This window comes from Chiloscyllium plagiosum, chromosome 12 (genome assembly GCF_004010195.1).
Source record: "Chiloscyllium plagiosum isolate BGI_BamShark_2017 chromosome 12, ASM401019v2, whole genome shotgun sequence".
Lineage (NCBI taxonomy): Eukaryota > Metazoa > Chordata > Chondrichthyes > Orectolobiformes > Hemiscylliidae > Chiloscyllium > Chiloscyllium plagiosum.
The window spans coordinates 84,969,437-84,993,629 of NC_057721.1; the positions used below are offsets into that span (position 1 = coordinate 84,969,437).

The 24,193-nt window shown below is 46.1% G+C and overlaps 1 protein-coding gene across 3 annotated transcripts in view; it reads left to right on the forward strand.

Annotated features, from left to right (window-relative positions):
• Positions 1–413: 413 nt before the first annotated feature.
• agpat3 (1-acylglycerol-3-phosphate O-acyltransferase 3) overlaps positions 414–24,193 on the forward strand; it is a 73,762-nt gene continuing 49,982 nt past the window's right edge. Inside the window, exon 1 of one of the 3 annotated variants that reach the window (XM_043701434.1) lies at positions 414–669. The gene's annotated coding sequence lies outside the window, so the exon portion shown is untranslated. Of the gene's footprint in view, positions 670–712; positions 787–12,747; positions 12,822–24,193 lie in introns of those variants that run through there. The other 2 variants (XM_043701437.1, XM_043701436.1) reach the window with 2 other exon arrangements.

Consider the following 24,193-nt stretch of genomic DNA (forward strand, 5'->3'; position numbering starts at 1 on the left):
CACATCCACCCGGTCAAATCCCCTCAGGATCTTCGCTGTGTCAATGAAGCCACCTCTGACTGCTCTAAACCCCAGAGGGCACAGGCTGGGCCCTCCTGACCTTTCCTCATGAAGCAGTGTGAGAGAGTCAGGGAGGTCACTTTAAAATACACCCCCACCCCCACAAACACTCACAGGGTGATCTCCTGGACCCACAACCAGACTCTCCTTTGTGTTATTTCATGAAGGTGACCCCTGATTGTCCCCATTGGCCCTCATTGCCCAACCCCTATCCTTACCCTTACCCCTACCCCTCAGATATGCCCCAATGTTGTACTGAGCTGGGATTCTTATTGCCCCTGCAGCATTTCAGAGTCTGGTGAAAACCCCTGGCTGATGGAGGGTTAACGTTGCCATGGGAACAGGGCGGCCCCGCCTGAGCCCGGAACTGAACGTTGCTGCTGGGTGTTCCGGCCGAGTGTTTGAGGCGGCGGACCGGAAGGCGGTGTGGAGCCGGGACCCGGTGTGTGGTGATACAGGCTCCGGGTTTAACGCAGTCCTGACCGGCTCTCGGCTCCAAGCCCCGGGCGTCGCCGACCCGCCATCCCACCTCAGCCCCCACAGACAGAGCCTCCGGCCTGCAGCAGAGACGGAGCCAGGACAGAGCCTGAGGCCCAGCCTCCCGGTGAGGTGAGGGGAACGGCGCCACACAAATGCATGGTCGCTACCAGGTCATGCGTTTGGGAAGTGCATTACTCTAGCGCCTGTCACATCCCAAGGGTGACTTGGTTAGGTCACGATTGTAATGTAAGAGACCTGGTAAACTATCTGTGCATAGCAAGATCCCATAATAAGCTAGATGGCTTTTAATTTAGGATGGAATCACAGTCAGTACCGACACGATTGGCCGAAGGGGCTGTTCACATGTTGTATCATCCACAGCACTCCCTCAGCACTGACCCTCTGACAGTGCGGCACTCCCTCAGTATTGCCCCTCTGCCAGTGCAGCACTCCCTCAGTACTGACCCTCTGACAGTGCGGCGCTCCCTCAGTACTGCCCCTCCGACAGTGCGGCTCTCCCTCAGTACTGCCCCTCCGACAGTGCGGCGCTCCCTCAGTACTGACCCTCCGACAGTGCGGCGCTCCCTCAGTACTGACTCTCTGACAGCACTGCGCTCCGTCAGCACTAACCTTTTGACTGTGCAAAAGTATGTGTGGTTATTCTGATAGTGAGATGAAGTAGCATCGGGGAAATTCATGTGTGGTGTGTAAAGACCAGCACAGAGAAATTGAACCGACTGCGCTGTTTGTGCTATAAATTCTTTACTAGATGTTATTTCTTTTTAATTGTCTGCGGTCACAGACTATTTGTTTCGCGAGTATGGTGTTGGAAAGACACAGCAGGTCAGGCGGCATCCGAGGAGCAGGACAATTGACGTTTCTGGCACAAGCCTTTCATCAGGAATTCTACTGCTCCTTGGCTGCTGACTGAACTGCTCTGCCTTTCCAGCACCTCACGCTCATATCTGGTCTCCAGCATCTGCCGTCTCCCTTTCTACCACAGACTGTTTGTGGCTGTTCAACCTTACAAAGCAGGTGGCTGTGGTGCTGGGGTTTGGGTTTCGTTGCAGGTGTGATTGAGTTTCGGAAACTTTGGCTGACATACCAGATCATGCGTCAAGATTTGCGAAAATGTTTTGTGCAGATTAATGGGCACTTTGAATTGTGGTGCATTTGTAAAATGAGAGCAGTCAAAATGTAAGCTGTGCTAAGAACAGGAGTAGATCGTTCAGTCCCTTGAGTTGTTTATTGTCACAGGCAGTGAGAGTTGTGCTCCCTTGGCATGTGCCATAGGGAGGTTGTGAAGGCCTCCTGAGTTGAATTGGGAGACTTGACCGCGTCAGGCCACGTTGGTTGGGCTGCTTGGAGCCCTCTATCTGTGCCATGGTACAGAGTGAGCAGTGACAACTTTATTCTTGCCTTCAAACTTTGAGAGCTGCTGGAAGTGAAAATGCATTATCATCACAACGGTATCTGACTGCAATCATCATATCACAGTGTATCGGAATGAATAATGTAGAGTGTGTGGGAGCTTCTCTTCAGCACCAAAGATGTTTCTGAAGCCAAAATGATCAGCACTGGGAACCTGAGGAGGAGTGTGTGTGTGTGTAACATGAGCACTTCACTCTCGTAATCAGTCTCATTTATAATACAGTAAAAAGTAGAATTGAAACATTGTGCTGCAATGTAACAGCTAAAAATGGAAGGAGATTATTGGGTGTCACTGAGTTCTCCTTATTAACTGATGTATGTTAGTATGCTAACGAGAGGAAGGCTCATTCTGGGTTTGGGGAGGTGATAAGAAGTTAGACAGGGTTATCTGGTCATGAGTGAAGATTCAGTTTGACCCCAGGGCTCCCATATCTCCTCAAAAATCTCTGAATAAATTCTCAATAACTTAAAAATGAGATTGGAGGACTAAAGAAACAGATTGAACTTTTAAACTGACACAAGACTGGAGTTTCTTATTCAAACTTGAGTATATCAACCATTTAATTATTTCTAATTGAAGGATAGGAGGTATTGGCGATGCCTCTTTAATAACTGCTCAGCGTTAGACTCAGATATATAAAATATGATGACAAAGTTCTTTGTGCTATCTTGAGCAAAATGTAAAGTGGGTTTGTGTGATGTGGTTTGGTGTTCCTGGACACAGAAGAAACTGCCCTCAAAATGGATTTCTAATCATCATATGACAGCTGTGCTTGCATGCTGTAGTTGTTGCTTTTATTTTTTTGAAAATGTCTCAGACTCATTCCGCACTCCCTTAAACTAAAAGTAAATTTCACTTATGATTGTACTACCGAGGGGCATCTTTACTATGAAACACAAATCAATCTGATCTTGTTATATAGTACTAGGTCCAGTATAGCATGCACTTCAGAACGTGCTGTTCTAAAAAATGATCCCAAAGAACATTCTATGACCTCCTCATCAAATGCAACCTTTACTCATCTGATGTCTCGAGGAAGATTAAAATCTCTTAGGGTTATTGTCATGCCTTTCTGATAAGTTCCTTTTTTTTTTCCCTGTTTGCTGGATCCTACTTTGTAGTTACTGTTACACATACACCTCTCCCACAAGTGACTTTTTGCCTTTATCATTTCTCAACTCCACCTAACGGTTTGGGTCATTCCTCTCAATTCTGCTAATATCATCATTAACTAACAGAGCTAGCCCTCCACCTTTTTCAAGATTCCTGATCTTTCTAAATGTCCTGTCCTGTTCCAATCCATGTTATCCTGCAGTTATGTCTCCGATGGCTGCTAGATTGTACAACTTTATTTGCACTCTCAGTTCACCTGTTTGTTTTGAATGCCATGTGCATTCAGCTACAGAACCTTCCGTTTTATTGGTGCATTCTTTATGTAACCTCTAACCTTTTCTGTTGATCTGCACTTAGAGTGTTCAAATCTATCTATAATTTCCTGTATGAATATTATTTTCTTTAGCCTTGTTTCTACTCTTCGATTTACCATGTCTTTCTAAATTTGATCATTGTTCGCACTACTTAATTTAATGTCCTCCCTACTTCCCTATTTTGCAATTTACGAGAACACGAGATTGTTCTTGTATACTCTTGATTGAACACTCCCCATTGTTTGAGTGCAGACCCTCTGACTGGCACAGATCTGACTTTCTCCAGTGCAAGTGCCACACAAACTGCGACCCATTTGTCCTACAGCAGTGTTTGAGTCACACATTAAGCTTGTTATATCAGTCACATTTTGGAAGATGAAATGCTGCCTGTGGAGTATTCAGCTTGGGAAAGAAAAAAGGCACTAAACTTAGGAATATATAGGTTGAGTGTGGAAAAAAATTGATAACCAAATGTGAATCTCTCATCCTCATGGTCAATGTCAGGTGAGAAAAAGCAATTTAGGGTATCAACTATTCACTGGGAACTCAAGTTCTAAAAAGTTTACTGTCGTAGAATACAAATTCATAACCTTAGGTTTAAAATGCAACTCCTGCAATCCAAGTGATAATATCATTGGACTGTCAATCCCCAGATTCAGGTCATGTTCTGGGGACTTTGGTTTGAATCCCACCAAGATACATGATAGAATTTGAATTCAGTAAAAGTCTTGAATTAAGAGTTTAATGAAACCACAAAACAATTGTGAATTGTTGAGGGGGTAAGAACCCATCTGTTTCACTACTTCTTACCATCCTTACGTGGTCTGAGCTACATGTGACTCCAGACCCACAGCAATCTGGTTGACTTGTAACTGTCCTCTGGGCAATTAGCTTGAGGCAATAAATGCTGGCCTAGTCAGTGACATCCTCATCCTATGTGTGAATTTTTTAAAAGTCCTGCCCAGTTCCATGAACTTTAAAATGATTAGATTAGATTAGATTACTTACAGTGTGGAAACAGGCCCTTCGGCCCAACAAGTCCACACCGCCCCGCCGAAGCGCAACCCATCCATACCCCTACATTTACCCCTTACCTAACACTACGGGCAATTTAGCATGGCCAATACACCTGACCTTGCTTTTATTATTTTGTTGAGATATATTTCTGATCAACCTGTTCAGAAATATTATTACATAACTCTGGGGCAGGTGGGACTTGAACTTGGTAAAAACAATGACTACAGATGCTGAAACCAGAGTTTGGATTAGAAAAGCACAGCAGTTCAGGCAGCATCCGAGGAGCAGGAAAAAACATTTCCGGCAAAAGCCCTTCAACTTGGGCCATACCACAGGACCACAAGAACGCTTTCGTCCCTGCCTCGACAGTCGTCTTCCCCAACACACTGTTTAAGCTTATGGCCACAGGAAGTCTGCTCTGCTGGTCTGGACATAGCATCTGCAGTACAAATAATCAGCTCCTTAATCATCCCTTCACAATGTAAGGAGGGAGTGTAATCTTGAGGACAGAAATACCCTTTCAAGGGTTTTACAAAGGTTTCATCGAAAGGGAACAAGTTGGTATCGATACTTGGGAGGATCATGCTGCAAACTGTTCCAACTCCTGATGGGAGCTGCTCCAACAAACCTCCGTCCAGTTGATGTCAGACTTTTTTTTAAGATTAGATTAGATTACAGTGTGGAAACAGGCCCTTCGGCCCAACAAGTCCACACCGACCCGCCGAAGCGAAACCCACCCATACCCCTACATTTACCCCTTACCTAACACTACAGGCAATTTAGCATGGCCAGTTCACCTGACCCTGCACATCTTTGGATGGTGGGAGGAAACCGGAGCACCCGGAGGAAACCCACGCAGACACGGGGAGAACGTGCAAACTCCACACAGTCAGTCGCCTGAGGCGGGAATTGAACCCGGGTCTCTGGCGCTGTGAGGCAGCAGTGCTAACCACTGTGCCACCGTGCCGCCCATCAACTTGATAAACTCTCTTGTAGAAGAGCAATGAAAAAGGAAGCAGAAGGAGCCAAAGGCCTGACTCGGGGACCTTCCTGGCACCACCCCACCAGCATCTTCAGTGGTGTTCCTGTTCTCTCTGTCCAGGATTAGCTGGCCTCTTGGGCGGTGGTGGGGGGGAAGGAACACATAGAGTCATAAAGATGTACAGCATGAAAACAGACCCTTCGGTCTAAGCCGACCAGATATCCCAACCCAATCTAGTCCCACCTGCCAGCACCCAGCCCATATCCCTCCAAACCCTTCCTATTGATATTCCCATCCAAATGCCTCTTAAATGTTGCAATTGTACCAGCCACCACCACTTCCTCTGCCAGCTCATTCCATACCCATACCACCCTCTGCGTGAAGAAGTTGCCCCTTAGGTCTCTTTTATATCTTTCCGCTCTCACCCTAAACCTATGCCCTCTCGTTCTGGGCTCCCCGACCCCAGGGAAAAGACTTTGCCTATTTACCCTATCCATGCCCCTCATAATTTTGTAAACCTGTATAAGGTCACCCCTCAGCCTCCGACGCTCCAGGAAAACCAGCCCCAGCCTGTTCAGCCTCTCCCTGTAGCTCAGATCTTCCAACCCTGGCAACATCCTTGTAAATCTTTTCGGAACCCTTTCAAGTTTCACAACATCTTTCCAATAGGAAGGAGACCAGAATTGCACGCAATATAACAACAGTGTCCTGTACAGCCGCAACATGACTTCCTAACTCCTGTACTCAATACTCTGACCAATAAAAGAAAGCATACCAAATGCCGCCTTCATTATCCTATCTACCTGCGAATCCACTTTCAAGGAGCTATGAACCTGCACTCCAAGCTCTTTTTGTTCAGCAACACTCCCTAGGACCTTACCATTAAGTATATAAGTCCTGCTAAGATTTGCTTTCCCAAAATGCAGCACCTCGCATTTATCTGAATTAAACTCCATCTGCCACTTCTGAGCCCATAGGCCCATCTGGTCCAGATCCTGTTGTAATCTGAGGAAACCCTCTTCGCCGTCCACTACACCTGCAATTTTGGTGTCATCTGCAAGTTACTAACAGTGCCTCTTATGCTCGCATCCAAATCATTTATGTAACTGACAAAAAGTAGAGGGCCCAGCACCGATCCTTGTGGCACTCCACTGGTCACAGGCCTCCAGTCTGGAAAAAAACTCTCCACCACCACCCTCTGTCTTCTACCTTTGAGCCAGTTCTGTATCCAAATGGCTAGTTTTAGATTTTTAGATTACTTTACAGTGTGGAAACAGGCCCTTCGGCCCAACAAGTCCACACTGCCCCGCCGAAGCGCTCACACACAAAGCCATGTTGACTATCCCTAATCAGTCCTTGCCTTTCCAAATACATGTACATCCTGTCCCTCCGGATTCCTTCCCACAACTTGCCCACCACCGAGTTCTTGAACCCTTGTAGCGAGAGACTGATGGTGAGAACTTCTTATTGTCTGCAGCCTTTCACGTTGTTGTCCATTGCAAGTGATTATCTGAGCTAAGAGTGGGACTGGATGGGAGCAGCCCCAGCCAGTTGGCTGATGGTGAAGGTGTGTTGGAGGAGGATGGTGTGGTTGCTTTGTCAAAGGCTAAAGATATTTTGAAAAAGATGGGGAGTGATCATTTGCCCTGTCACACTCGCAGAATGTCATTGATGACTTCATAAAGAACAGTAAAGCATAGGAACAGGCCCTTCGCCCCTCTAAGCCTGCGCTGACACATTTTGCCATTTCATATTAAAACTGTCTTCACTAACAGGATCCATATCCCTCTGTTCCCTTCCTATTCATGTATTCATCCAAGTGTTTCTTGAATGCTGCTATTGTATCTGTTTCCACCACCTCCTCTGGCAATGTGTTCTAGGCACTCGCCACCCTTTGTGTGAAAAACCTGCCTCGCACATCTTTTTTAAACACCCCCTCAGCTAAAATTCCTCATACCAGGCAACATCCTGGTATACCTTTTACTATACCCCCTCCAAAGCATCCACATCCTTCTGGTAATGTGCAATGTGTTCCAGGCACTCGCCACCCTTTGTGTGAAAAATCTGCCTCGCACATCTTTTTTAAACACCCCCCTCAGCTAAAATTCCTCATACCAGGCAACATCCTGGTATACCTTTTACTATACCCCCTCCAAAGCATCCACATCCTTCTGGTAATGTGTTTACCATAACTGTACAATATTCCAAGTGTGGCCCAACTAAAGTTCTATAAAGTTGCAGCATTACTTGTTTATCTTTATACTCCAATGAAGGCAAGCATGATATGGGCCCTTTTTCCTAACTTAGCGACTTACACTGCCACCCAGATCCCTTTGCATGTCAATACTGCTCAGGATTCTGACTTCGCTAAGAGCTATTTCAGAACTGAGGCAAGATGGAGTCCTGATTCGAGAAACTCAAACAGGAAGTTCTAGGAAAAATGGGAATTGATTTAAGAAACATCAAGGCATGGGATACAGGGAAACGTGCCTATCTGGATACAGAATTGGCTTGCCCATAGAAGACAGAGCGTGTTAGTAGATGGAGAGTATTCAGCCTGGAGCTTGGTGACCAGTGGTGGTATGCAGGGATCTGTTCTGGGATCTCTGCTGTTTCTGAGTTTTATAAATGACTTGGATGAGGAGGTGGAAGGGTGGGCTAGTAAGTTTGCCGATGACACGAAGGTTGGTGGAGTTGTGGATAGTGTTGTAGGTTGCAACAGGACATTGACAAGATGCAGAACGGGGCTGATAAGTGGCAGATGGAGTTCAACCTGGAAAAGTGTGAAGTGATTCATTTTGGAATGTCAAATTTGAATACAAATTACAGGGTTCTTGGCAGTGTAGAGGAACAGAGGGATCTTGGGGTCCATGTCCATTGATCCCTCAAAGTTGCCACCCAAGTTGATGGAGTTGTTAAGAAGGCATACAGTTTGTTGGGTTTCATTAGCAAGGGGATAGAGTTTAAGAGCTGCAAGGTTATGCTGCAGCTTTATAGAGCCCTGGTTAGACCACACTTTCGGTTCTGGTTGCCTCATTATAGGAAGCTTCAGAGAGGGTGCAAAGGAGATTTGCCAGGATGCTGCCTGGACTTGGGGGCATGTGAAATGAAGAAAGGCTGAGGCTTTTCTCATTGGAGTGAAGAAGGATGAGAGGTAACTTGATAGAGGTGTACCACATGTTGAGAGACATAGATAGAATGGATAGCCAGAGACTTTTTCCCAGGGGAGACATGGCTATCATTTTAAGGTGATGAGAGGGAGGTTTCAAGGAGATGTCAAAGATGACACGAAGATTGGTGGAGTAGCAGAAAGCGTAAGGGACTGTAAAAGAATATAGGAGGATGTAGATAGACTGAAGAGTTGGGCGGAGAAGTGACAGATGGTTTTCAATCCAGGCAAATGTGAGGTGATGCATTTAGACAAGTCTAATTCTAGAGCAAATTATACAATGAACGGAAGAGCCTTGGGAAAAGTTGATGTACAGAGAGATCTGGTAGTGCAGGTCCATTGTACCCTGAAGGTTGCTGCACAGGGGGATAGAGTGGTCAAGAAGGCATATAGCATGCTTGCTTCGTTGGATGGGGTATTGAGTATAAGAGCTGGTAAGTCATGTTAACGTTGTACCAGACATTGGTTCGACTGCATTTAGAATACGATGTACAGTTCTGGTCGCCACATTATCAAAAGGATGTGGACGCTTTGGAGAGGGTGCAGAGAAGGTTTACGAGGATGTTGCCTGGTATGGAAGGTGCTAGCTATGAAGAGAGGTTGAGTAGGTTCAGTTTATTTTCATTAGAAAAAAGGAGATTGAGGGGGGACCTGATTGAGGTTTACAAAATCAGGAAGGGTATAGACAGGGTGGATAGAGACAAGCTTTTTCCCAGGGTGAAGGATTCAATAACGAGAGGTCACACTTTCAAAGTGAGAGGTGGAAAGTTTAAGGGGGATACATGCGGCAAGTACTTCACACAGAGGGTGGTAGGTGTTTGGAACGCGTTGCCAGCAGAGGTGGTACAGGCAGGCACGGTAGATTCATTTAAGATGCGTCTGGATAAATGCATGAATAGGTGGGGAGCAGAGGGATACAGATGCTTAGGAATTGGGCGATAGGTTTATACAGTGGATTTTGATCGGATCAGGCTTGGAGGGCCGAAGGGCCTGTTCCTGGGCTGTAAATTTTCTTTGTTCTTTCTTCATAACTTATTTGCACAGAGAGTGGTGGGTGTGTGGAATGCACTGCCGGCAGCAGTAGTAGAGCCAGATACATTCGGGACATTTTAGTGACTCTTGGATAGACGCATGGTAAAATAAAGGGTATGTCGGTTAGTTGATCTTAGAGTAGGATAACAGGTCAGCACAGCATCAAGGGCCTGTACTGTGCTGTACTGTTGTATGTTCTATGCTCTGAGACGGTCAAGGACTTTGGACAGCAACAGAAGTTTGGAGATGGCATTATGGTTTGCAAAGACTTGCAAAGGCCAAAACTGCTATGATTTTAGAAGAGTCATTCTGTGTGACAATGAGGGACCCTGATTCAGGATGACACTGAGTGGAAATGGTACTGAGCCTAACAGAGCAGCATATGTTATTTTGCTGACCTCAGTCAGTGCTACCACCATTACCCATGCCCTCCGCATTCCAGAAAGAAGCCAGGAGAGAGGAATTTGGCAAGGAGTTTGGAGAAGCCAGTGTGGCAGTGTTGAGGGGATATGGTGTAGGAGTCAAAATAATTTTTCTTTAAGGGGTCCTATTAGTATTTTCTTGCAAGCTGTTTCTTTGTTTCGGCAACATTCTTTTCTCATTTGCATCGACTCATTAGGTGAGGCCCTCACACAGTCACTATTAGTTCTGTATTTATCGTAGTCATGGAGTGGCATGGTGGCACAGTGGTTAGCACTGCTGCTTCACAGCACGAGGGATCTGGGTTCGATTCCAGCCTCGGGTGACTGTGTGGAGTTTGCACATTCGCTTCGTGTCTGCGTGGGTTTCCTCTGGGTGCTCTGGTTTCCCCCACAGTCCAAAGATCTACAGGTCGGATGAATTCGCCATGCTAAATTGCCCTAAGTGCATTAGTGAGAGGGGAATGGGTCGGTGTGGACTTGTTTCCGCACTAGTTTCCACACTAGAGAATTAATCTAATATCTAAGCTGTGCATGACAGAACAGACCCTTCGGGCAAACTCATTCAAGCTGACCAGATATCCTAAATTAATCTGATTGTCAGCATTTGACACACATCTCTCTCAACCCTTCCTATTCATGTACCCATCCAGATGCCTTTCAAATGCTACAATTTTACCATTCTTCACCACTTCCCCTTGCAGCTCATTCCATGCATGCAACCACCCTCTGCATGAAAAAGTTGTCCTTCAATGTTGTAGTTCTGTTCGCCGAGCTGGAAATTTTTGTTGCAAACGTTTCATCCCCTGTCTAGGTGACATCCTCACTGCTTGGGAGCCTCCTGTGAAGCGCTTCTGTGGTGTTTCCTCCGGCATTTATAGTGGCCTGTCCCTGCCGCTTCCGGTTGTCAGTTTCAGCTGTCCGCTGCAGTGGCCGTTATATTGGGTCCAGGTCGATGTGTTTGTTGATGGAGTTTGTGGATGAGTGCCATGCCTCTAGGAATTCCCTGCAAAAAGAGGAAGAGGAACTGCACAAAACACTATATAGGACAAACAGGAAGACAGCTAATGATCCGCATCCATGAACATCAACTAGCCACGAAACGCCACGACCAGCTATCCTTAGTAGCCACACACGCAGACGACAAACAACATGAATTTGACTGGGACAACACTACCATTATAAGGCAAGCCTAGGGCAAGCGAAACAAAGAACAGCCAGGGAATTCGTGGAAGCTTGGCACTCATCCACAAACTCCATCAACAAACACATCGACTTGGACCCAGTATACCGGCCACTACAGCGGACAGCTGAAACTGACAACCGGAAGTGGCAGGGACAGGCCACTATAAATGCCGGAGGAAACACCACAGAAGCGCTTCACAGGAGGCTCCCAAGCACTGAGGATGTCACCTAGACAGGGGACGAAACGTTTGCAACAAAAATTTCCAGCTCGGTGAACAGAACCACAACAACGAGCACCCGAGCTACAAATCTTCACCCAAACTTTGAAGTTGCCCCTCAAGTCCCTTTTAAACCTTTCCCCTCTCAACCTAAACCTGTCTCCTCTCGTTTTGGAGTCTCCCACCCTGGGGTAAAGACCTTTGCTATGCACCCTATCCATGCCCCTCATGATTTTGTAAACGTTTATTAGGTCAACCCTCACCCTCAGGCGCTTCAGGGAAAATTGCCCCAGCTCCACCCTTGTAAATCTTTTCTAAACCCTTTCAAGTTTCACAACATCCTTCCAATAACGAGGAGACTGGAACTGCGCACAATATTCCAACAGTGGCCTAACCAATGTCCTGTACAATTGCAACATGACCTCCCAACTCCTGTACTCAATACTCTGACCAATAAAGGAAAGCATATCAAAAGCCGTCTTCACTATCCTATCTACCTGCAACTCCACTTTCAAGGAACGATGAACCTGCACTCCAAGGTCTCTTTGTTCAGCAACACTCTCTCAGGCCTTACCATGGAGTGTATAAGTCCTGCTCTGATTTGCCTTTCTAAAATGCAGCATCTCACATTTATCTAAATTAAACTCCATCTGCCACTGTAGCCCATCTGATCAAGGTCCCATTGTACTCTGAGATAACCTCCTCTACCACCTATTTTAGTGTAATTGCAAACTAACTAACCATTACACCTCTTTTTCACATCCAGATCATTTATATAAATGACAAAAAGCAGTGCACTCAGCAGCGATCCTTGCAACACACCACTGATTTATTTTGTGATTGCATCTGGGGTAGAGGGGAAAACATTGTGCAGACTGGGTGTGCAGGGATGGGCTGTGAGGATTGCTGTTCCAACAATGGGTTGATGTAAATACACTGAGACTGATCCAGGGCATTTGGACATGGTAAAATTTAAGCCGGTTAAGGGATTATGAAGCAAGCAGTGTGCACACATTCCCACATGACTTTCTTTGTGGAGAAAGAATTCCTGAATCTTTCCTTTCTGTCAAGCAGTGAGGTATTTGTGAGGTTTAATCTTGGTATTAATTTTGGAATAGTGAGAGTAGTGTTCCAGTAAAGGAGGAGGTCTCCCAATACCTCTGATCCCTGACTTGCTGAGGAAGTGGTTTCTGGGAGCTGTTGCTGTGCTGTCGGATTTACCCAGACTAGTTGGGTCATAATCTGCTTTGGATTTACACAGTTGGCTCGCAGACTCAGCTGCTGCTCTGTTTGGCAACGGCCGTACTCTTGACGATGACGGCGACACAAGCTGCCTACTTGCTGTTCTTGGGGCTTTGCCTCACTCTTCTATTCTTTGCCTTGGCATACTACACCTACTGGTAAGCACCAGTACACTACTGGTGGGGACAGGTCTGTCACTGTGTAACATGGGGTGCAATACTGGTGGGGGCAGGTCTGTCTCTGTATAACACTGGGGTACAGTTCTGGTGGGGGGCAGGTCTGTCTCTGTATAACACTGGGGTACAGTACTGGTGGGGACAATTCTGTCCCTGCACAACACTGAGGTACAGTACTGGTGGGGACAGGTCTGTCTCTGTATAACAATGGGGTACAGTACTGGTAGGGGGCAGATCTGTCCCGTATAACAATGGGGTACAGTACTGGTGGGGACAGGTTGGTCCCTGTATAACACTGGGGTACAGTACTGGTGGGGACAGGTCTGTCCCTCTATAACACTGGGGTACAGTACTGGTGGGACAGGTCTGTCACTGTGTAACATGGGGTACAATACTGGTGGGGACAGGCCTGTCCCTGTATAACACTGGGGTACAGTACTGGTGGGGACAGGTCTGTCTCTCTATAACACGGGGGTACAGTACTGGTGGGAACAGGTCTGTCTCTGTATAACAATGGGGTATAGTGCTGGTGGGAACAGGTCTGTCTCTGTATAACAATGGGGTACAGTGCTGGTAGGGGACAGGTCTGTCCCTGTATAACACTGGGGTACAGTACTGGTGGGGACAGGTCTGTCCCTCTATAACACTGGGGTACAGTACTGGTGGGACAGGTCTGTCACTGTGTAACATGGGGTACAGTACTGGTGGGGACAGGTCTGTCTTTGCATAACATTGGGGTACAGTACTGGTAGGGGACAGGTCTGTCTCTCTATAACACTGGGGTACAGTACTGGTGGGGACAGGTCTGTCACTGTAAAACAATAGGGTACAGTAGTGGGGACAGGTCTGTCTCTGTATAACACTGGGGTGCAGTACTGGTGGGAACAGGTCTGTCCCTCTATAACACTGGGGTACAGTACTGGTGGGGAGAGGACTGTCTCTTTATAACACTGGGGTACAATACTGGTGGGGACTGGTCTGTCACTGTATAACACTGGGATACAACTGGTGGGACAGGTCTGTCCCTGTATAACACTGGGGTACAGAATTGGTGGGGACCGGTCTGTCCCTGTATAACACTGTGGTACAATACTGGTGGGGACAGGTCTGTCACTGTGCAACAATAGGGTACAGTAGTGGGGACAGGTCTGTCTCTGTATAACACTGGAGTACAGTACTGGTGGGGACAGGTCTGTCTCTGTATAACACTGGGGTACAGTACTGGTGGGGACAGGTCTGTCCCTGTATAACACTTTGGTACAGTACTGGTGGGGATAGGTCTGTCTCTGTATAACACTGGGGTACAGTACTGGTGGGGACAGGTCTGTCCCTGTATAACACTGGGGTACAGTAAGCTTCGCACAGTCAGGAAAGAATGATTCCATCCAGAGTGACACATGGCCCGAATGAGTATTAAGTTGGGGGAAATTCAAAAGTAAGTTGTTTTGAACAGGATAATTGAAGCCCACGATCTGCAACTAGAAGGAAAAAAAGACATCACAGGTAAACCATAAGTTCATTGTTCGGTGATAGCTACTAAGTTAATGATATATTGTTGGTTACTTTCAAATTGAAGATAAACAGGGGAAATACAAAGGTTGCAAACTAAAATACTTGTGCAAAATTTTTTTGAAAATCAAAGTAAGAGCTAGGTAAAGGTGCTTGTGCCAGGCGCTGTGTTGTAACTGCAAGATGTGGGAGCTGGTGGTTGTAACATCTGTAACAAATGGTCGTTGCTTGAGGAGCTCGGCTCAGAGTTGATGAGCTGGAGTCCGAATCTCAAACACCAGTACTGTACCCCAGTGTTGCACAGTGACAGACCTGTCCCCACCAGTTGTATCCCAGTGTTACACTGTGACACATCAGAGAGGGTGAGAATTACTTGGACGCTGTGTTTCAGAAAACAGACACACTCCTTCGATTAATTACCTACAGTGGCCGGGGACAGGAGGATGTGACCATGTGCGAGGTAGGTCGAGGTATCCAGGATGTGGTGCTGAAGGAGCTTCTGCCCTTGAGCTTGTCTAACAGTTTTGAGATTCCTGGTCCCTGTGTGAATGAGGGTACTGTAGGGAGACTGAGCAAACTGACCATAGCACTGTGCTACAGGGAGCCGTTTGAAAGGGTGAGAAAAGAGAAATGTAGTTCTAATCAGCGGGAATAGTATAGTCAGGGAAATAGACACTGTTCTCTGGCTAGGATCAAGAGTCCCAGTGGCTGTGTTGTCTGCCTGGTGTCCAGGTTCAGGATATCTCATCTGGGCTGCAGAGGGACTTGGAGTGGGAGGGTAATGATTCAGTTGTTGTGGTCCATGTATATGTAGAAAGAAGAAGGAGATTCTGCTAGAGATTCTCCCTTGGGGCTAAATTAAAAAGCAGAACTACAAAAGTAATCATCTGTAGATTACTACCTGAGTCATGGGCAAATTAGCACAAGTTAATCAGGTAAAACATGTGGCTGAAAGATTGGTGTGGGAGAAACAGTTTTGAATTCATGGGACATTGGCACTAATACAGTGGAAGGAGGGAACTGTTCTGATGGGACAGGGTCCATCTGAGTCATGCTGGAACCATAGTCCTGCTAAATCGCATAACTAGGACAGTGGATAGGGCTTTAAACTAAATAGTGGGGTTGGGCGTTCAGTTGAGAAGTGTGGTGCTGGAAAAACACAGCATCCAAGAAGCAGGAGAATCGATGTTTCGGTCATAAGCTCTCCTTCAGGAATTCCTGAAGAAGGGCTTATGCCCAAAACGTCGATTCTCCTCCTTGGATGCTGCCTGGCCTGCTGTGTTTTTTCAGCACCACACTTCTCAACTCTGGTCTCCAGCATCTGCAGTCCTCACTTTCTCCTCCTTGGGCGTTCAATTACATGGAAGATTATGGGAAAAGTTAAAACGGGAGGTCTCAGCACAGTTTAAAGTTTCCAGAACAAATGACAGGAAAGAGTGTGTGGAAAGGTTCAGGAATCTAACTTCAGGCACAGCAAGTAAGGGGGCTAATCCATGCAAAACTGAGGGCGTTGTACTTACACAATGCATACAAAATCATGGAAATGAGCTTGTAGCACAGATTGAAACTGTCAGGTACGATGTTGTGGGGATCACAGAGACATGGCTGGACACTAAATATCCAAGATACGTATTCTCTCAAAAGGACAGGCTGATGGGAAGAGGGGTGCGGTTGCCTTGTTAGTACGAAATGAAATTAAGCCAATAGTAAGAAGTGATGTAAGGTCTAAAGGTGTGGTGTCTGTGCGGATAGAGAGGAGGAACCACAAAGGGAAAAAAACTCTAATGGGATGTGAGTTTGCTTGCTAAGCTGGAAGGTTCAGTTTCAGACATTTTGTCACCACACTAGGTAACATCATCAGTGAGTCTCTGGATGAAGCACTGGTGCTATGTCCCGCTTTCTATTTATGTGTTTAGGTTTCTTTGGGTTGGTGATATCATTTCTGGTTCTTTTTCTCAGAGGATGGTAGATGGGGTCCAAATTGATGTGTTTGTTGTTACCAACCCAAAGAAACCTAGACGTATAAATAGAAAGCAGGTCACTAACACCAGCGCTTCACCGGAGGCTCACTGATGATGTTATTCACTAAGGTGATGATACATCTGAAAACAAGCCTTCCAGCTCAGCGAGCAAACTCGCATCCAGAACCTCAATCTGATCTACAAATCTTCTCAAAACTTGCTGACCCTAATGGGAGTTGTGTACAGGCCTCTTAGCAGTAGACAGGTTATGGGGAAGAAAATAAATCAGGAGATAAAAAAGGCATTTAAGAAAGGCATATTACAATAATCGTGGGGGACTTCAATATGCAAGTGAGCTGGGCAAATCAGGTTGGTGGTGGATCCCAAGAAAAGGAATTCATGAAATGTCTGAGATAGTGTGCTCCACCACCAGCTAGTTCAAGAAACTAAGAAACAGGCTATTCTGGATTTGGTGATGTGCAATGTGGCAGACTTGGTTAGGGAGCTGGAAGTGAAGGAGCCCCTAGGGAGCAGTGACCATAATATGATAGGGAGAGGTTGAGAGGGAGAAGCTAGAATCAGATATAACAGTATTACAATTGAGTCAAGGTAACTACAAAGACATGAGGGAGGAGTTGGCCAGAGTTGATTGGAAGGGGACAGTAGCAGGGAAGATGGTGGAGCAGCAGTGGCAGGAGTTTCTGGGGGTGATTCAGGAGGCACAGCAGAACGTCATCCCAAGGAAGAGGAAACATCTTAAGGCAACCATGGCTTACAAGGGAAGTCAGGGACGGCATAATAGCAAAAGAAAAAGCGTGTCATAGAGTCATAGAGATGTATGGCATGAAAACAGATGCTTCGGTCCAATTTGTCTATGCCGACCAGATATCCTAAATTAATCTAGTCCCATTTGGCCCATATCCCTCCAAACCCTTCCTATTCATATACCCATCCAGGTGTCTTTTAAATGTTGTAATTGTACCAGCCTCCACTACTTCCTCTGGCAGCTCGTTCCATACACACACCACCCTCTGTGTGAAAAAGTTGCCCCTCAGATCCCTTTTATGTCTTTCCCCTGTCACCATAAACCTATTCCCTCGAGTTCTGGATTCCCCCACCCCAGGGAAAAGACCTTATCTAAACAGAGGATTGGTGAAACTTTAAAGACCAGAGGATAGCTTGAAAAAAATTGGAGTTGGTGGGGAGAAGATTAAATGAATGTAAACTAGCTAGCAATATAAAAGCAGATTGTAAGGGTTTTTCTTCGATATATAAAACTTCAGTGTGGCAAGAGTGAGTGTTTGACTGCTGGAAAATGAGGCTGGAGAAGTAGTAATGAGGACCAAAACGTGGCGGAGGAACTGACAAATATTTTGCATCAATTTTCAATGGAAAACACCAGCAACTTACCAGAACTTCAAGAGAGTCAGGGCAGAGGTGTAATTGTATTGCAGCTAACACTCGTTTTAAAAGTTTGTGCTTTTAAAAACAGTGAGCCAATTTGTCAATTGTGTTTTTTCGTGAATTCACGTTAATGCAGAACAAACCTGTACTTGGAAATGCATGTTAAAATAGGGCTGAGTCAGCGCAGCTTCATCAAGGGCAGGTGATGCCTGACAAATCTATTAGAATTAGTTGGGGTAACAAGCAAGTTAGACAAAAGGGAGGAAGTGGCTCTGATGTATTTGGATTTCCAAAAGGTCTTTGACAAGGTGTTGCACAGGAGCTGCTAACTAAGTCAAAAGCCCATGGTGTTCGGGGTAAGGTACTGGGATGGATAGAGGATTGGCTGACTGGCAGAAGGCAGCGTAGGGATAAAGGGGTCAGTTTCAGGATGGCAGCCAGTAACTATTGGAATTCTGTAGGGGTCCATGATAGGACCGCATGTGCAGGATACAATGCTGCCAAGTAGGTGGAGAGAGAGAGAGAGAGATCAACATTAGTACTTGAGAGGCCCCAGTGGAGAAGTCTGATAACAGCGAGGGCGAAGCATTTCTTGAACCTTTTCAAACTTTTATATCTTCTGCTTGATGGAAGAAGGTGGGAGGGGTCTTTGATTATGTTGGTTGTTTTCCTGAGGCAGTGGGAAGTATATGGAGTCAATGGATGGAACGCTGGTTGACAAATGACTGAGCTGTGTTCACAATTCTCTAGTTTTTGTGGTCTTGGAAGAGCAGTTGCCAAACCCTGCTGTCATGCATCCAGATTGGATGCTTTTTATAGAGCATTTATAAAAATTTAAGAATCTTTATGGACCCACCAAACTTCCTTAACCTCCTGAGGAAGTAGCGACATTGTTGTGCTTTCTTGACTCATATTGACGTGGGTGGACCAGGATGGATTGTTGGTGATCATCACTCCCAGGAACCTGATGCTCTCGGCCATCTCTACCTCAGCCCCATTGATACAGACAGGGATATACCCTCCACTCCACTTCCTGAAGTCAATGCCCAGCTCCTTTAGTTTTGTTGATGGTGATGGAGAGATTGTTGTCTTTACACCATGCTGCTAAGCACTCAATCTCTTTCCTGTATTCTGTCTTGATGTGGAGACAGCGCTGTTGGACTGGGGTGTACAAAGTTAAAAATCCCACAACATCAGATTATAGTCCAACAGGTTTAATTGGAAGCACTAGCTTTCAGAGTGCTGCTCCTTCATCAGGTGATTGTGAAGAATAAGATTGTAAGACACACAATTTATAGCAAAAGTTTACACTGTGATGTAACTGAAATTATATATTGAAAAGGACCTGGATCGTTAAGTGTCTCATCTTTTAGAATAACATGTTGAAGCCGAGAAACTACGCCATGTTCTTCGCAGCCTGCAACACATTATCAATGAGGATGAGTATCTCGCCAAAACCTTCCCCACACCTCCACTGCTCACCTTTAAACAACTGCCAAACCTCAAACAGGTCATTGTTCATAGCAATGTTGCCCGGCTTTCCAGACAACTCCATACAACCCTGTCACGGTAGATGCTGCAAGACGTGTCAGAGTGTGGACATGGATACCACTATTACGCATGAGGACATCTCCTGCCATATATGTGGCAGGTACTGAGGTGACTCAGCCAACGTTGTCTATCTCATACACTGCAGGCAAGAGTGATCTGAGGTGTGGTACATTGGCGAGACCAAACAGAGGCTATGGCAACGGATGAATGGACATTGCAGAATAAACAACAGACGGGAGTGTTCCCTCCCAGTCAGAGAACATTTAGCAGTCCAGGACATTGATCTCGGACCTTTGGGATACCATCCTCCAAGGTGGACTTCGGAACAGGCAACAATGCAAAGGGACAGAACTGAGGCTGAGAGCCAAGTTCGGTACCCATAGGGATGGCCTCAACTGGGACCTTGGGCTTATGTCACACTACAGGTGACCACCATTGCACTATGGACACACACACACATCCCTCTCATACACCCTCTCACAGATTCACACCCCTTTACACTCACACTCATACACGCACCCTCTCACAGACATCATAAACGCGCGCGCGCACGCACGCACGCGCACACACACACACACACACACACACACACACACACACACACACACACGTTTGTGGGGTGCATTTGTACTTGCAGAATTACATTTTACTTTGCTCAAAAACTACATGAATCCATGTAAGATTCTGTAAATCCATTTTTTAGATTAGAGTCAGTCTGACCATTGTGGCACAGACAGCCTCACAGGGAATTAACACCTTCAAAACCTTATCTGGGCCGACATGACACCAATTGTTAAAGTGCACTTGAAAATGTACCTTTTAAAAAAAGTTCTGGGATTTACATATGAAAGAACTGAAACCAACTTGGTCATTCTAAAAGATGAGATTCTTAACAAACAACCCAGGTCCTTTTCAATATATAATTTCAGTTACATCACAGTGTAAACTTTTGCTATAAATTCTGTGTCTTACAATCTTATTCTTCACAATCAGCTGATGAAGGAGCAGAGCTCGAAAGTAGTGCTTCCGTATAGACCTGTTGGACGATAACCTGATGTTGTGTGATTTTTAACTTGTGTATTCTGTCTTGTCATTGTTTGAGATCTGACCTACAACAGTGGTATCGACAGTGAAGTTAGAAATGGAGTTGGGGCTGAAGTTGGTCACACAGTCATAAGAAGTATTGCAGGGGGCTGAGTATGTAGCCTTGTGGGTCATCATGTTGAGGATTACTGTGGAGGCAGTGCTGTTGCCTGTTCTCACTGACTGAGGTGTGTGGGTCAGGAAATCGAGGATCCAGTTACATAGAGGGGAGGAGATACCACCGTGGCCAGCACGGTGGCACAGTGGTTAGCACTGCTGCCTCACAGCGTCGTAGACCCGGGTTCAATTCCCGCCTCAGACGACTGACTGTGTGGAGTTTGCACGTTCTCCCCGTGTCTGTGTGGGTTTCCTCCGGGTGCTCCGGTTTCCGCCCGCAATCCAACAAAGATGTGCAGGTCAGGAGAATTGGCCATGCTAAATTGCCTGTAGTGTTAGGTAAGGGGTAAATGTAGGGGTAAGGGTGGGTTGCGCTTCGGCGGGTCGGTGTGGACTTGTTGGGCCGAAGGGCCTGTTTCCACACTGTAATGTAATGTAATCTAATCTAACCTCAGTCTTGGAGTTTAGAGATGGGTTTGTTTGGCGTTATGGTGTTGAAGGCTAAACTGTAGCCAATAAATAAGGGTGACGTAGATATCCTTGGAATCCAGATGTTCCAGGGTTGAGTGTCGGGCCAGGGAGATAGTGTATGATTTGGACCTGTTGTGCCGATAGGCGAATTGCAAAGGATCAAGGCAGGCGATGAGGCTGGAGTTTATATGAGCCATTGCCAACCTCTCAAAGCACTTCATAATTATGGATCTCAGAGCCACTGGGTGGTAGACATTAAAGCATGCTGCATGATTTTACTTTGACTCTGGGATGATGGTGGGCTTCTTGAAATAGATGACGACTCAAGCTCTTAGTAAAGAGAGGCTGAAGATGTTTGTGAATGTTCTCACCAGCTGTTCCACACAGAATCTGAGTGTACAATCAGGGATTCCATGCAGGCCAGTTGCTTTCTGTGGATTCACCCTTAAGGCTGATCCAGTGTCTGATCTGGATGAAGGAGCTGAGGGCATTATTGCTAAGTTTGCAGATGACACAAAGGTAGGTGAGACAGATGGAATACGATGAGGGAAAGTGAGAGGTTATGTTCTCTGGGAGGAAGAATAGAGGGGTAGACTATTTTCTAAATGGGGAAAGAATTCGGCAGTCTAAAACAGAAAGGGATTGAGAGTCTAGTTCAGGATTCTCTGAAGATTAACATACAGGTTCACTTGTGGTTAGGAAGGCAAATGCAATGTTAGTATTCATTTCAAGAGGGGTAGAATACAAGAGCAGAGATGTAGTACAATTCATACAGCGTAGAAAGGGCCCTTTGACCCACTGATTCTGCACCAACATAACTGCTATTAAAAATGTGCTAATTCCAATTTCCTGTACTTGTTCCATATCCTTGAATGTTATGATAATTGACATGCTCATTCAAATATTTTTTAAAAGTAAGATTTCTGGCCTCCCGTAGCATCCCAGACAGTGCATTCCAGATATCCCTCCCCCTCCTCACTGAGTGAGGGAGGTTTTTCCCACAACCCCTCCGAATCTCCTGCCCTTTACTACAAAACAATGCCGTCGCGTGATTGACCCCTCAACCAAGTAAAATGGCTGCTCTCTATTCACTCTGTCCACATCCCTCATAATTGTATACAATTGGTCAGACCACAGCTGAAATATTGTGAGCAGTTTTGGGCCCTGAATCGAAGAGAAATCAGAGTTAACGTTTCGGGTCTGGTGACCCTTTCTCAGTTCATAGGAAAGGTCACAGGACCCGAAAAATTAACTCTGATTTCTCTTCATAGATGTTGCCAGAGCTGCTGAGTTTTTCCAGCAATATTTGAGTTTGTTTACAAGAATGATACAAGAAAAAATGAGCTTGTCATTGGAGTAGTCGAGGACTCTGGGTCTGCTGTTGATGGAGTTTAGAAGGATGAGGAAATCTAATTGAAACTTAGAGTACTGAAAGGACACAGAGAAGATGTTGCCACTAGTAACAAAGAGTAGGACCCGAAGGCATAGCCTCTGAGCAAAAAGACGACCCTTTTAGAACTTAAATAAAGAATTTCTTCAGCCAGAAAGTGGTGAATATGGGCATTTGCCTTAGAGGGCTGTGGAGGCTAAGTCATTGAGTGTGTTCAAGACCAAAATAGATAAGTTCTTGATTGGGAAGAGTATCAAGGGTTGGAGAGAAGGCAGGAGAATGGGATTGAGACACACAAGAAGTGTGATGAAATGGTGGAGCAGACTTGATGGACTGAATGGCCTGGTTCTACTCCTATAACTTAAAGTCTTATGGGACAGTTCTGTTGCTGTGTAACACTGGGCACAGTACTGGTGGGGACAGGTCTGTCTCTATTACACTGGGGTACAGTATTGATGGGGACAGGTCTGTCTCTATTACACTGGGGTACAGTACCGGCGAGGACAGTTCTGTCATTGTATAACACTGGGGTACAGTACTGGTGGGGACAGGTCTGTCACTGTATAACATTGGGGTACAGTACCGGCAAGGACAGTTCTGTCACTATATTACACTGGTACAGTTCTGATGGGGACAGGTCTGTCACTGTATTACACTGGGGTACAGTTCTGATGGGGACAGGTCTGTCACTGTATAACACTGGGGTACAGTACTGGTGGGGACAGGTCTGTCCCTGAAAAATACTGGAGTACAGTACTGGTGGGGACAGGTCTGTCACTGTATAACACTGGTGTACAGTACTGGTGGGGACAGGTCTGTCACTGTATAACACTGGGGTACAGTACTGGTGGGGACAGGTCTGTCACTGTATAACACTGGGGTACAGTACCGGCGAGGGCAGTTCTGTCACTGTATTACACTGGGGTACAGTTCTGGTGGGGACAGGTCTGTCACTGTATAACACTGGGGTACAGTACTGGTGGGGGGCAGATCTGTCACTATAACACTGGGGTACAGTACTGGTGGGGACGCGTCTGTCTCTGTATAACACTGGGGTACAGTAATGGTGGGGACAGGTCTGTCTCTGAATAACACTGGGGTACAGTACTGGTGGGGGCAGGTCTGTCACTGTGTAATACTGCGATACAGTATTGATGGGGACAGGTCTGTCTCTATTACACTGGGGTACAGTACCGGCGAGGACAGTTCTGTCACTGTATTACACTGGGGTACAGTACTGGTGGGGACAGGTCTGTCACTGTATAACACTGGGGTACAGTACCGGCGAGGGCGGTTGTGTCACTGTATTACACTGGGGTACAGTTCTGATGGGGACAGGTCTGTCACTGTATAACACTGGGGTACAGTACTGGTGGGTGGCAGATCTGTCACTATAACACTGGGGTACAGTACTGGTGGGGACGCGTCTGTCTCTGTATAACACTGGGGTACAGTACTGGTGGGGACAGGTCTGTCACTGTATAACACTGGGGTACAGTACTCGTGGGGACAATTCTGTCGCTGAATAACACTGGGGTACAGTACTGGTGGGGACAGTTCTGTCACTGTAATACTGCGATACAGTATTGATGGGGACAGGTCTGTCTCTATTACACTGGGGTACAGTACTGGCGAGGACAGTTCTGTCACTGTATAACACTGGGGTACAGTACTGGTGGGGACAGGTCTGTCACTGTATTACACTGGGGTACAGTTCTGATGGGGACAGCTCTGTCACTGTATAACACTGGTGTACAGTACTGGTGGAGACAGTTCTGTCTCTGTATAACACTGGTGTACAGTACTGGTGGGGACAGGTCTGTCACTGTATAACACTGGGATACAGTACTGGTGGGGACAGGTCTGTC